We start from the raw sequence: 9,344 nt of genomic DNA, 5'->3' as shown, positions 1-9,344 counted from the left end.
AATGTTGAGCTTTAAGCCAACGTTTTCACTCTCCTCTTTCCCTTTCATCAAGAGGCTTTTGAGTCCCTCTTCACTTTCTGCCATAAGGGTGGTGTCATCTGCATATCTGAGGTTATTGATATTTCTCCTGGCAATCTTGATTCCATCTTCTGCTTCTTCCAGCCCAGCCTTTCTCATGATATACTCTGCATGTAAGTTAAATAAGCAGGGTGACAATATACAGCCTTGATGTACTCCTTTTCCTATTTGGAACCAGTCTGTTGTTCCATGTCCGGTTCTAACTGTTGCTTCCTAACCTGCATATAGGTTTCTCAAGAGGCAGGTCAGGTGGTCTGGTATTCCCATCTCTTTCAGAATTTTCCACAGTCTATTGTGATCCACACAGTCAACAGAATTGGCATAGTCAATAAAGCAGCAATAGATGTTTTTCTGGAACTCTCTTGCTTTTTCCATGATCCAACGGATGTTGGCAATTTGATCTCTGGTTCCTCTGTGCTGCACTCAATATGCCAGCAAATTTGGAAAACTCAGCAGTGGCCACAGGGCTGGGAAAGGTCAGTTTTCATTCCAATCCCAAAGAAAGGCAATGCCAAAGAATGCTCAAACTACCACACAATTGCACTCATCTCACACGCTAGTAAAGTAATGCTCAAAATTCTCCAAGCCAGGCTTCAGCAATACATGAACCATGAACTTCCAGATGTTTAAGCTGGTTTTAGAAAACGCAGAGGAGCCAGAGATCAAATTGCCAACATCTGTTGGGTCATCGAAAAAGCAAGAGAGTTCCAGAATACATTTATTCTACAAGGGTCTTGTATCCATAACACTTGGTTGTCCCACTGTTCCAACACCATTTATTGAAAAGACTGTCCTTTCTGTATTGAACTGCTTTTACACCTCTTTCAAAAAGCAGTTAATCATACCTGTGTGTGTATATTTTGGGGTTCACTATTCCATTCCTTTGGTTTATATAATGTAGTTATTGATTTATCATGGCTTAAGTCTGCCATTTTACTATTTGCTTCTGGTTTCTTCTGATTTTTTTGTTCTTTTGTTTTGCTTTCCTGGCCATTCTATAGGTTACTTAAATTTAAAAAAATTCATTTTGATTTGAAACTAAGATCATGGTATCTGGTCCCATCACTTCATGGGAAATAGATGGGGAAACAGAGGAAATGGTGTCAGACTTTATTTATGGGGGCTCCAAAATCACTGCACATTGTGATTGCAGCCATGAAATTAAAAGACGCTTACTCCTTGGAAGGAAAGTTATGACCAACCTAGATATTATATTCAAAAGCAGAGAGATTACTTTGCCAACAAAGGTCCATCTAGTCAAGTCTATGGTTTTTCCAGTGGTCATGTATGGATGTGAGAGTTGGACTGTGAAGAAAGCTGAGTGCTGAAGAATTGATGGTTTTGAACTGTGCTGTTGGAGAAGACTCTTGAGAGTCTCTTGGACTGCAGGGAGATCCAACCAGTCCATCCTAAAGGAGATCAGTCAGTCCTGGGTGTTCATTGGAAGGACTGATGCTGAAGCTGAAACTCCAATACTTTGGCCACCTCATGTGAAGAGTTGCCCCATTGAAAAGACCCTGATGCTGGGAGGGGTTGGGGGCAAAAGGAGAAGGTGGTGACAGAGGATGAGATGGCATCACCGACTCGATGGACATGAGTTTGAGTGAACTCTGGGAGTTGGTGATGGACAGGGAGGCCTGGCGTGCTGTGGTTCATGGGGTCCCAAAAAGTTGGACACGACTGAGCGACTGAACTGAACTGAACTGATAGTGTGTCTTGAATGTATCTCAATAGATTTTTAAGTGACTGCTTAAAGCATTACATTGTTGCTGTTGTTTTTCAGTTGCTAAGTAATGTCCAACTCTTTGTGACCCCACAGAGTGCAGCATGCCAGGCCTCCCTGTCCATCACCAACTCCCAGAGCTTACTCAAACTCATGTCCATCAAGTTGGTGATGCCATCCAACCATCTCATCCTCTGTCATCCCCTTCTCCTCCTGCCTTCAATCTTTCCCAGCATCAAGGTCTTTTCCATTGAGTCAACTCTTCACATCAGGTGGCCAAAGCATTGGAGCTTCAGCTTCAGCATCAGTTCTTCCAATGAATATTCAGGGTTGATTTCCTTTAGGATTGAATGGTTTAATCTCCTTGCTGTCCAAGGGACTCTCAATAGTCTTCTCCAACACCACAGTTTAAAAGCATAAATTCTTCAGCACTCAGCCTTCTTCACAGTCCAACTCTCACATCCATACATGACCACTGGAAAAACCATAGACTTGACTAGATGGACTTTGTCCGAAAAGTGTCTCTGCTTTTTAATACACTGTCTAGATTTGCCATAGCTTTTTTTTAAATTTCATGGCTGCAGTCACCATCCACAGGATTTTGGAGGCTAAGAAAATAAAATCTGTCACTGTTTCCCCTTTGTCCCCATTGAGGTTTTAAGCCAGCTTTTTCACTCTCTTCTTTCACCCTCGTCAAGAGGCTCTTCAGTTCCTATTTGCTTCCCAACATTAGAGTGGTATCATTTTATCATCTGAGGTTGTTAATGTTTCTCTTGGAATCTTGTGATTCACCCCACCCATCATTCCACATGATGTACTCTGCATATAAGTTAAGTAAGCAGGGTGACAATATACAGCCTTGATGTACTCCTTTCCCAATTTTGAACCAGTCCATTGTTTCATGTCTGGTTCTAAGTGTTGCTTCTTGACTTGCATATAGGTTTCTCAGGAGGCAGGTCAGGTGATCTGGTATTTCCATCTCTTTAAGAATTTTCCTCAATTTGTCATGATCCACACAGTCAAAGGCGTTAGTGAAGCAGAAGTAGATGTTTTTCTGGAATTCCCTTTCTTTCTTTATGATCCATTTACTAGTTCAACTAATGTGTAGAAACATTATCTGTACTAGACTCTTTTACCATCACTTTTTATTATCTTATCTTAAATAAAATCTTTCCACACATTGAGAATCATGTCAGGTAAAGTTATAATTTTTGCTTCAATTATCAGACATAATTTAGAAAACTCCAGAGGAGGATAGGAAATTATCTATTTGTCCAGTGGTTAGGAGTCAGTGCTTACACTGCAAGGGCTGGGTTCAATCCCTGGTTAAGAACTAAGATCCTGCAAGCTGCATGGAGTGGCAAAAAAAAAAAAAAAGGAAAGAAAAGAGAAATATAGTCCATTATATTTTCTCATGTATTTTTACTCTTCCCATTGCTTGTTCTTTCTTTTTTCTTTCTGTTTCTAGATATTCCTTTAGCCATTCTTTTAGGGTAGGTCTGTTGGTGACAAATAGTGTTAGTTTTCCCTCACATTGAGGATGTCTTGATTTCACCTTCATTCCCTGGGTACAGAATTCTAGATTGACCGTTCTTTTCTTTTAGCACTTGAAAAACATTATGCTACTTCTCTTGCCCATATGAGTTTCTGACGAGAAATCACCAGTCCTTTAAATTACTTTCCCCTGTAGCTTATATGTTATTTCTCTCTGTTGTGAAGATTTTTTTTTTCTTTTTTGTTAGTTTTCAGCTGGTTGATATTACTGTGTTTTGGTATATATTTCTTTGAGTTTCTCCTGTTTGGGGTTTATTCAATTTGTTGAATCTGTGGGTTTGTGCCTTTTGCCAAATTTGGAGAAATTTAAATGTTTCTTTGAATACTTTTTCTTGAGACAAGAAAAATAAAAATATGTGTGGATTATAAGAGGAGAGACAAATTATCATATTTTCAGATCATATTACTGCTGATGTAGAAAATCCAAAGGAATCTGTAGACAAAGTATGAGAACTAATAAGGCAGTAAACAGGACTCAAGCAAACAACCGTATTGTATACAAGATATTCTTCTAACTTGGCGCTCACTTATTTACTAATCTTGACCTAGTTCAATTAAGAGACTAAGAGGTATTTTCCCCATGGTAACACAGCATTTTATTAGCAGAATCTAGATATTGTGGCTTTTCTTGTTCTAGAAATGACCATGCCAAGGCTTCTGGGGAAATAAAGAGAAAATATTTTTGAAATGGGAAAGGGCATGGATGGGCTGGAATGAGATCAGTAAAAAAAATCCTAGGGATGCCCCATTAGGACACAACTGAAAAGAGGAACTAAAAGAAGTTTATGCTTTTAAAAACAGAAAGTAATTAAATTTGAAGAGTGAAACTTAGCAGCAAAAACTTATTACTCAATAGTCACCCCCTCAAATATTCATGGAATATTTTTGCTCATGGAACTTTGTTCTTTCTTGGTTTTCTCCTACCCCAGGCTTCTCTTATATAAATTTGTTGCAAATTTCTCCCATCTATAAATATTGAAATGTCTCTGAGTTCAGTCCTTGTTGTTATTGTTGTTTAATTGCTAAGTCATGTCTGACTCATTGCAATCACATGAACTGTAAGGGCTCCTCTGTCCATGGGATTTCCCAGGCAAGAATACTGGAGTGGGTTATCATTTCCTTCTTCAGGAGGTCTTCCCGACCCAAGGACTGAAACCACATCTCCTGCTTGGCAGGCAGATTCTTTACCACTGAGCCACCTGGGAAACCCTCAGTCCTTAGACTTACTCATTTCTTTATCTATCCCAATTCCTTAGTCCATCTCATTCAGTCTCCTGATTTGAAATGCCCAATTTTATTTCCAGGCCTGACTTTTTCCTTAATTCTTGTCTTGTATATTCAGCGACTTACTCAGCATCTCCATCTGAATGTCTGACAGGTGTCTAAATACCAAATCAAACTGTTGCTTCCCTATCTTCTATTTCTTTCTCCTCCTATCTTCATCTCAGTAAATTGTCACTCATTCTTCAAGTTTGCAAGCCAAAAGTTTAAATTATTCTTGACTCCACTTTCTCCTATGCTATGTTCATTTATCAAAAAATTCTATTGGCTCTACCTTGAAAAATACTCAGAACCGAATCACTTATCACCTTTACCAACTTTTGCCAACAGCATCTCTTCCTGCACTATTGCTGCAGCTACCTAGCAAATCTCCTTACGTGTACCTTGGCCCTCTGTAATCTACTCTTCACAGGCTAGAGTGATATTCTAGATCACTAGATCACTGAAGTGATTTTTATATCAGATCATCTCATTTTTCTGCTTGCTGGTTGTTTCCTATATTACTTGGGATAATGTGCAAACTCCCTTTCAGGGCTTCTTATTAGGCTCTATGATAGCCCTTGGCTATCTTCTGATACAATTTCCTAGCTCTTTCCCCAACTTATTTCACATCTATGACACTCACCACCTCATTGTTCCTAAAATTCTCCACCACACTCCCACCTCAAGGTCTTTGCAGTAGAAGAAAGCTCTTCTCCTAGATGCCCACATGGCTATCTCTTCCTTAAGATTCACTCAATGTTACCTATTAAAGAGAGCCTCCTGACTCCCTTGATATAACAGCAATGTTTGATCTTTTAGTCTCTATCTCTTTATCCTGCTTTATTATTTTTTTCTATGAAAAATTAATAAATAGAAATCTCAATTAGAGTTGTGATACCAGAAGGGGGAGCTCTCATGTCCGGAGACGAAAACAGCCCAAGAGGAAAAACAAAGACTTCCTTCCCTGGCAAGGATCAGCCAGTGAAAAGACATGAACTTTGTTTAGAGCAGCCCTGCCAAATTATCTTTACTCTTTTTAAAACCATTCTCCTTCTTTGGCTGTGTGGGGACTTGCACATGGCTTGCCATGATTGCAGACCCCAAATTTCAATTTTCTACTAATTTCTAAATAAACCCATCTTTGCTAGAGAAATATTAGGCAGTCTATTTCAGGTCAACATTCTATAGGATCTACCATGCTAAAATTTAAGAGTTCTAAGAAGAGAGACTTTCTCTGCTTGTTCAGAACTCTATTCTCAGAACTGGAATAGTACCTGGTACACAGGAGATCTTCAACATGTAGTTGAATAAATGAGTGAGTGTCCTGAGCATTAAGAGTTGAGTAATTATGAATGATACCCAGAATTTCCCTCTTTCTATTTGGAAAGTAAAATTGAGAGCAGAAAATGTATGGGATTTCTTAGTAGCTCAGGACTCAGCCTTCTGTGAAGATTGGTACAGTGGCAGAGAAGAATGTGAAAGGAAGATTCCCTCAGTCTAGAGAGGTGAAAGAAAATTTATTAAAAAATAGAATGCATGTATATTTCCAAAAGGAAATCTATGTCATCTGAAAGTGAGAAACGGTTATTGCTTTAAACCATGACTGTATTGTTAAGACTCACTTATTTTAAAAATAGCCTTTCAATAGTATTTTATTTTCAAAACATCAATAATTAGAATATATTATGCAAAAATAGCCACAAAGCAAGCACAGCAGTCACATTTCTTATGGTGTGATTTTTCATTCAATTGTTATTAAATTTTTTCATCATAAAATAACTAAGCATGATATTAAAATGTGAAATAGCCTAAAATTTCAAGTTAGAAAATGCAAGAACATCTTGATACCTTTATCACTAACATGTTAATCACAATTTGGCCAAAATTTCGAACATTTTCATTAGAGTGATTCTTCGAACTCACTCTGAAATGTTTACATTAGTGTTAAAATGTCTCTGGGAATGCACATAATTTTAATCATATAGTACTTTGAGACTTCATAGAAACCAACTGCAGTGAGAGTGTCATGTTTTCACTGGTCAGTGGCTCCCTGGTTGCACCACCACACAGTGCACTCCTACTGACAGAGCTACACAAGGAAATCTTCAAGTCCAGTGCCTAAAGATGGAAGCACACCCACATTCCTCTGTGTGCCCTTGTTCTCCTCCTGCCTACTCGGCCAGGTTTGGACTCTGCTGATTGTCATGTCCTGTGCAGATTAGTTGGATATGAACCTGTGACTGTACTTTCCTGGAATTGCCCCCCATTTTCTACAAGTGGGAAGAGGTAAGAGAATCATTAATAGATCTCACATCTCTATTGTGCATTCCAGTCTTCACACTTATTAACTTACATTCTCTCTCTGGGTCACACCAATCACATGGCATGTCCTTGGGGGAAGGCACCTCTGGGAATGAAGGTAATCCCTTTTTTGTCCCAATTACCATGGCCAGACCACTCCACCCCCACATGCTAACCCCAAACACCCAATGACCTACAGCAAGTACTATGGTGAAGGGTCCTGAACCAAAACCCTGGTGCTCCTCATTTGTCATCAACATAACCAATGTCACTCACTGTATTATCTGTTGAAAATACAGTTGAAAGACTTTTCTTCTTTCAAATAAACCATGCTTTATTGGGGAAATCCACACATAAGGCAACAATGACAAAGCAGAAGGCAAGGACTGCAATGAATAAAGTCTAAGGGGCTTTTAGAGTACAGAGTAGTTCTAGTAAACACTGCCTCCTCTTAATGACTTCATGGGTTGTTGTAGGGTCAATATTGTAGAATGGATGTGAAAGCACTTTGTAACTCTAAAGGGAAATACTATTGTGACTGCAAGACATTGCTCCTGCTTTAATGGATGGTAATTTCCAGATATACTTTGTCCAGGAAGACAAACCAATTACACGTTTTCTCTGCTATCTCTCCATTCAATCTCTTTGAGAAGATGGGACATAGGAGGGGAATGATGTAAGAAATGCTCAATGTGCTCTTGTCAGTCCATTTACCCAGAGATTGTCCACATTCCTTGTTACTCACAGAACAGCCCTCCTTCTCACTTCCCCTGGTATAACCCCTGCCTCTCTCGCTCTCTCACTCTGAAAGTATTACCCAGTGAGTGGATGAGCACACAGATGCTCCAGCCACACTTTCTAGACTTGAGTCCTGATTATGTCCCTTCTCCCTGTTTAGTCTTGGCCACAATGACTTTAATGCTCTATACCTCAGTTTGCTCACATGAGAAATGGAGATAACTATAGTTCTTAGTCCACAAGATTATAAATATTAAAAGAGATAATGAGGGACTTCACTTGTGGTCTTGTGGCTAAGACTCCATGCTCCCAATGCAAAAGTCCTGGGTTCAATTCTGGTCAGGTAACTGGATCTGACATGCAGCAACTGAGTTTAAATGCTGCAGCTAAAGATCTTACAACCACAAGGAAGATCCTGCATGTTGCAACCAAGACCTGGTGCAACCAAATAAATAAATATTTTTAAAAATAAATAAATAAAAATAAAAAAATAAATGTGTTAGAAAAGAGATAATAGATACTAAAGTGGCATAGAGACTACCTCCTAGTAAGTCCTTAGTAAACATTAGCTATTATGTTAATTAATTCATTTAAAATATCTTCTAATCAGTTACAAAGAGCCAGGCCTTGAGCCTTAAACATAAATAGATGAAGTCTCAGCCTTTATGTGAGGAATGCTGGTGAGCCATATGCCAACTGTTCATCTCCACTTGCCCTCTGTCCTCTCTTTTGCTGTTCCAGCTTCCTCCCCACTGCAGAAAAGCCACCTGACCCCTTCAGACAGGCCATAGCACTCCTTATCGATACCTCATCTCCAATTCCCTGACTCTTTGCTGCTCTCTGCTGGCACAGATACATGTGCCGTGTGCCATATGCCAGGCTTACATTAAGATGACAGGGGGACGTAGGTGGGAGACTGTAGGTGTGTGTAAGGTGACAAACATGGAGATGTCTGCTATACCTAGTCACATAGCTCATGCCACCAATTATAAATTATGACACTATATTCATATACAGCTGTCCCTTGGTATCATGGGGGGCTGGGTCTAGGACTGCCCACCTCATACAAAAATACCCTGGTTTCTTAAGTCCCTTGATCATCCTTGGTACCTGCATGTTCTGGAGAATCACAGATATGGAAGGCTGACTGTGATATAAATCTTTTTCAGAAAAGGTAGGGAGTTGGGGGAACTTATTAGAAGGTAAACATTTGTCAGTTACTTAGCTGTGCAGATTAGTATAAAGAGACTTATAAATCACTTTGGGAGCCATTTTGTGGAAATTAAGGGTGATTTTTTAAATAAAATACTATATTTTGAAGTAAAGAAGGCAGGCTAAGTTAGCACATTAAGATGATTTTCACATCAAATCGATACAAGACTAGAAAGCACACTGGAAGGGCTTGCCACCATGTGCCCCTGACAAGCTGTGACCAGCTCTGATCTCATATAAGTTGTTGGTATTGACTCCACAGCTTAACTGAGCAAATGAATACAGTTAGTAAAAACTCACAAAAAGAACACAAAGGTATTGTGAATCAGCAAGTGTATAGAAAAGTTCTGTCTTCGAAGAGACAGGAGTAACATTAACAATATGGTGGTATATTTCAGTGTAGCTGATTTATGATGTTGTGTTCAGTTCAGTTCAGTTCAGTCGCTCAGTCATCTCCGACTCTTTGTGACCTCAT

Source organism: Bison bison, unplaced genomic scaffold, assembly GCF_000754665.1.
Source record: "Bison bison bison isolate TAMUID 2011002044 unplaced genomic scaffold, Bison_UMD1.0 scf7180017864082, whole genome shotgun sequence".
NCBI lineage: Eukaryota > Metazoa > Chordata > Mammalia > Artiodactyla > Bovidae > Bison > Bison bison.
Note: the sequence above shows the minus strand (reverse complement) of the source record.